The sequence below is a fragment of the Camarhynchus parvulus genome, chromosome 26 (assembly GCF_901933205.1).
Source record: "Camarhynchus parvulus chromosome 26, STF_HiC, whole genome shotgun sequence".
Classification (NCBI taxonomy): Eukaryota; Metazoa; Chordata; class Aves; order Passeriformes; family Thraupidae; genus Camarhynchus; species Camarhynchus parvulus.
The window spans coordinates 4,555,260-4,561,472 of NC_044596.1; positions in this window are offsets into that span (position 1 = coordinate 4,555,260).

Sequence of the window (6,213 nt, forward strand, 5' to 3'; positions counted from 1 at the left end):
AAATTACTTTTAAAGTAGAATTTAAAGCCTGTGCTTGGTTTGTTTGAGGTTTTTTGGTGTTAAACACACACAGGATGGGGAAAAAAGCAAGAAATCCACCTTAAATTGGAAAATCACAGGGGTTTATCTTGGAAACTTTATTAAAAAGAGAAGGAGGGGAAAAGAGTGAGAAGAGGTGGTGAGGCGGGGGGAGAAGGAGTGAGTGGCTCCAGACACTTTAGAGAGAAAAAAAAAATTAAAAAAAAAAAAGAATCCCTGATTTGATTTATCAGGGGAGTGCGAGCACTAAATAGCGAACAACGCCTGAAGTGTGAATTATTTCCTATATTAACACAGGGAAAAAGCTGATAGCCTTTTCATGTCAGGAGAATAGCGTGTGGGGAGGGAGGGCAGCCCATGACATTGTTCCAGCCCGGGCTCTGCTCACTCTTTATCAGCCTGAGATCAAAATTTATTCCCAGGATGAGGCCTGCGGGCCCGGCTGAGGCCCTCAGAGATTTTTAAGGGCCTAATTAAGAAAACAGGATGAAAATGGCGAAATAAGAGGGCAATTTACTTCTTGCAGAATGGGGAGATCAAATCAACTTATGAGCAATTAATGTGCACAAGGAGAGAATAAAGGGATGGCGGGATGTGGAAGAGGGGCCTCATTTTAATGACATGCTCTGGTGTTGGCATAGAGGATTACTCTGAAGGTCAGATGGAGATTGAAACGACCTTGCAGGTTCTTAACCCTCCTTCCAATTAACAGAACCAACTCAGAAATGCAAAAGAGCCCGGCTCGGAGCGCTGTCATCCCTTTACGTGCTGCAAAAATAAAATTATAAAGGGGGGGGGAGGATGAGAGGGGCTTTCCTCGGGTTCCACAGCTCAGAGGAGGATCTTAATTACAGCCCATGGGGCAGCCACAGAAAAAAAATCGGGAAAAATCGGGAAAAATCCAGAGAAAAATCCAGAGATTGAAACGACCTTGCAGGTTCTTAACCCTCCTTCCAATTAACAGAACCAACTCAGAAATGCAAAAGAGCCCTGTCGTCCCTTTATGTGCTGCAGGGAGGGGAAGAAAAATAAAATTATAAAGGGGAGAGGGAGGACGAGAGGGGCTTTCCTTGGCTTTCCTCGGGTTCCATGGACTAGAGGAAGCTCTTAATTACAGCCTGTCAGGCAGCCACGGAAAAATCGGGAAAAATCGGGAAAAATCAGGAAAAATCCAGAGGAAAGGGAGAGAGGGAGAGCTGGAGGGGCTGGGGGATGAGTCCGGGCTGGGGGCTGCGTGTTGGGAGGGACTGGGAATGAGACTACGATGGAGTGGGAGGGACTGGGAGGGACCGGGAAGGAATGGGAGGGATTGGGATGGAATGGGATGCGCTGGGATGGACTGGGATGGACTGGGACGGACTGGGAGTGACTGAGATGGACTGGGAGGGATTGGGATGGACTGGGAGGGACCGGGATGGACTGGGATGCACTGGGATGGACTGGGACAGACCGGGACAGACGGACAGAGCCGCGGGATGGGCACAGCACGGCCGGGTCCTGCTCCCACCCTGCCCCTGGCGCTTTTCCCGATTTCGGGGCGGCTCCTTCGGGAAGGAGCGGGGATGGGGACCCCGGGAGGGGCACAGGGGACCCCGGGAGGGGCAGCCGGGGCACCCGCGCTCGGGATGCCCGGCGAGGCTGCAGCGGGGCTGAGCAGCCACAAGAGAGAGCCCGAAGGTTGCGGAGCAGCCGGGGCCGGGCTCGGGAACGGGAAAGGGGCGATCCCCGGGACCTGCACGCGGGGATTTGGGCTCTCAGCCCCCAAATCCATCGGTGCGCAGGTGAGGCCTCACCTGCAGAGCTGCCCCAGCCCGGGCTCCCCCAGCAGCAGCACCTGGAGCTCACCCGGAGGAGGCACCGGGGGATGCTCCAGGGCTGGAGCCCCTCTGGAGCCAGGTGGGACCCCTGGGATGCTCACCTGGGCAGGAGGAGCATCCAGGGACACCTGGGATGCTCACCTGGGCAGGAGGAGCATCCAGGGACACCTGGGATGCTCACCTGGGCAGGAGGAGCATCCAGGGACACCTGGGATGCTCACCTGGGCAGGAGAAGGATCCAGGGACACCTGGGGATGCTCACCTGGATGGGAGAAGGATCCAGGGACACCTGGGATGCTCACCTGGGCAGGAGGAGCATCCAGGGACACCTGGTGTGGCCCTGGATGAGTTTTAAGGTCCCTTCCAACCCAAACCACGTTAGGATTCCGTGTGGGCAGTGCACCCTGCAAACCCCAGCTCTCCCTGGCAGCCGATGCTGGAATTTGCTGGGAATTTTTCCCGTGGGGCTGGGGGGGGAAAAAGAAAAAAAGGAGATTTTTTTTTAACACCTCGGGAGCCATTTCAGCAACACCAAACCCGAGAGAGGGGATGGAATTTTCAGGTGGGAGCAGCCCCACAGCTGCCTTGGCTCCCAGAAAGAAGAGCAAGGAAATCTTTGCAATAAAGGGGGAGAGGCTGCAAAACCTCTGATGCCCGTCCAGAAACGGATTCCAAAGAGAAGGGGCTCCGTGGGTGAGACTCTGGCTGGGGAGGGTCCGTTTGGCCTGCTGCTTTTCCATCAGCAGCTTCTGAGGGATGGGGGAGCCTTTGGGATTTTTTAGGGCAGCCCTGAATCCCATTTCTGGGATTTTCCTCCCTGCTGGGTGACCCTGGGAATGGGGGATTCCTCATCCCACTGCACCCCAAATCCTGGCAGTCAGCTCCCTCTACCTGAATCCCAATCCTGGGATTTTCCTCCCAGTTCAGAACATGGAATTCCTCATTCCTCTGCACCCCAAATTCTGGAAATCAGCTCCCATTGTGTTGAAGCCACCCTGAATCCTCACTCTGGGATTTTCCTGCCATTTGGGAATGTGGAATTCCTCATTCCTCTGCACCCCAAATCCTGGCTATCAGCTCTCTCAGTCTGAATCTCCATCCTGGGATGTTCCTGCCATTTGGAAATGTGGAATTCCTCACCCTAAACCCCTTCAGGCTGCACCCCAAATCCTGGCAATCATCTCCCTCTGCCTGAATCCCAGTTCTGAGATTTTCCTGCCATCTGGAAATGTGGAATTCCTCATCCCATTGCACCCCAAATCCTGGCTGTCAGCTCCCTCTGCCTGAATCCCAATCCTGGGATTTTCCTCCCAGTTCAGAACATGGAATTCCTCATTCCAGTGCACCCCAAATTCTGGAAATCAGCTCCCTCTGTCTGAATCCTCACTCTGGGATTTTCCTGCCATTTGGGAATGTGGAATTCCTCATTCCAGTGCACCCCAAATCCTGGCTATCAGCTCCCACTGCCTGGGAGCCACCCTGAATCCCAGTTCTGGGATTTTCTTCCCAGTTCAGATCATGGAATTCCTCACCCTAAACCCCTTCAGGCTGCACCCCAAATCCTGGCTATCAGCTCCCTCTGTCTGAATCCCCATCCTTGGATTTTCCTCCCATCTGGAAATGTGGAATTCCTCATCCCACTGCACCCCAAATCCTGGCAGTCAGCTCCCTCTGCCTGAATCCCAATCCTGGGATTTTCCTCCCAGTTCAGAACATGGAATTCCTCATTCCAGTGCCCCCAAAGTCTGGCAATCAGCTCCCACTGCCTGAATCCCAGCTCTGAGATTTTCCTGCCATTTGGGAATGTGGAATTCCTCATCCCGCTGTACTCCAAATCCTGGCAATCAGCTCCTGCTGACTGGGAGCCACCCTGAATCCCAGTTCTGGGATTTTCCTCCCATCTGGAAATGTGGAATTCCTCATCCCGCTGTACCCCAAATCCTGGCTATCAGCTCCCTCTGCCTGAATCCCCATCCTGGCATTTTCCTGCCATTTGGGAATGTGGAATTCCTACCCCAGCCCCTCCAGGGCCCTGCTCTGTTTGTCCATCTCCCACACCACCCTGGAGTTCTTTTCCCCTCTTCCCCCCAGCGCTCTGGAGCTGCTTTAATCAGCTCCCAGTTTTCATTTCGTGCCTTTCTCTCCTTTTTTTTTTTTGAGGGGGCAGTGAAATTTATACAATATTTAAGCAGCATAGTGGAGTCCTGGAAGATATTATTAATGTAAAAGGGACAGGCTGGAAATGCACTTGAACCTGGTTACAATTAGAGGGTGATTTTTCTAAAGGTCAATGAATTCAGATAATATCCACAGGGGGGAAAAGAAATTTAATACCTTTTTAGTGAATTAATTAATTATAATATTATATCAGCTTGGGGTTCTTTTCCAGAATGATTAAGGGAACGATCTGTCTTAGGAGAGGCTGGGGGGAAGTCAGGGAGAGAAGGAGAGACTGACAGAGGGAAGGGAGAGCGGGGGAGACTTTAATGGGAGAATAATGGAGCCTTTGCTTCCCTTCCAAAACTTACTGGATTTCCAGGCCACAAGATCCCAGCCTGCTGGGTACAGACCACTCCTTTCCAGCCTCTCCAAAGGCTCCTGGAGGGATTATTCTGAGTTTTCAGCTCCCTCCTGGAGGGATAATTCTGAGTTTGCACTTCCCTTCTGGAGGGATTAATCTGAGTTTTCAGCTCCCTCCTGGAGGGGTTATTTTGAGTTTTCACCTCCTTTCTGGAAGGATTAATATGAGTTTTCACCTCCTTTCCGGAGGGATTATTCTGAGTTCTCAGCTCCTTTCTGAAGGGATTATTCTGAGTTTCCACCTCCCTTCTGGACGGATTATTCTGAGTTTTCAACTCCCTCCTGGAGGGATTATTCTGAGTTCTCAGCTCCCTTCTGGAGGGATTATTCTGAGTTTTCACCTCCCCAAAACTCCTCTGGATGCTTCAGCATCTCCAAAGCTGGATGTGGTGCCAACCTCCAAGGCAATTCCACCCCTGGTGCCACCAGCACCATGCCCAGGGCTGGCACAGGGGGTTGTGGCCAGCTGGGAGGGCACAGAGCTTTTGGAGGGATTATTCTGAGTATTATTCTGAATTTTTACCTCCCTTCTGGAGGGATTATTCTGAGTTTGCACCTCCCTTCTAGATGGATTATTTTGAGTTTTCACCTCCCTTCTAGATGGATTATTTTGAGTTTTCACCTCCCTTCTGGAAGGATTAATCTGAGTTTTCACCTCCCTTCTGGAGGGATTATTCTGAGTTCTCAGCTCCCTTCTGGAGGGATTATTCTGAGTTTTCAGCTCCCCAAAACTCCCCTGGATGCTTCAGCACCTCCAAGGCTGGACGTGGTGCCAACCTCCAAGGCAATTCCACCCCTGGTGCCACCAGCACGGTGCCCAGAGGGGTTTGTGGCCATCTGGGAGGGCACAAAGTCCCCAGGAGCCCCCAGAATCCGTGGCTTGGCTTTGCTCCAGCCTGGGGAGCCCTGAGGCCCCAGCCCTGAGCACTGTTGGTTCATCTGCAGCCCAAGCTGAGGCTGGAATTTACACTCCCTGCTAATCCAGCCCGCCTCAGAAATTAATTACAGCCTTGTACATTAAAAATTAACATAACCTTTCTGGATCTGTGTTCTTATGGCACAGGAGTGGGCCAGAGTCCCCCCAGAGCTCCTGCAATCGGAGCTGCTTTGCTTCTCGCTCTTTCCCTGCCCCGGATTTCAGAGATGGGGACATTTGAACCCATTAATCACCAGCCTGGGAGCTGGCAGAGTTTCAGGGGTTTGGAGTTGCCTCTGCTGCTGGCAGAGCTTGCAGGGAAGGGGGAGATTGGGGGGGTCTCCTCTCGCCTTCCTTGGGGGGGTTAAAGCAGCACCCACGGGCTGGGCCCCCCAAACTCACCAGGGAGGTTTGGCTGGAGGAGAGATGGGCTGGAAAAAACTCTTGCAGGAGTTGTTCTGCCGTTCCAGGAGTTACTTTTACACTAAAATAAAAGCAACATTATTTTATTTTATTTTATTTTATTTTATTTTATTTTGTTTTATTTTATTTTATTTTATTTTATTTTATTTTATTTTATTTTATTTTATTTTATTTTATTTTATTTTATTGTTTTATTTTATTTTATTTTATTTTATTTTATTTTATTTTATTTTATTTTATTTTTTATTTTAATTGATTTAATTTAATTTAATTTAATTTTATTTTATTTAATTTTATTTTATTTTACCTCATTTTATTTTATTTTATTTTACTTTATTTTACATTATTTTACTTTATTTTATTTTATTTTACCTCATTTTATTTTATTTTACTTCATTTTATTTTATTTTACTTCATTTTATTTTATTTTATTTTACT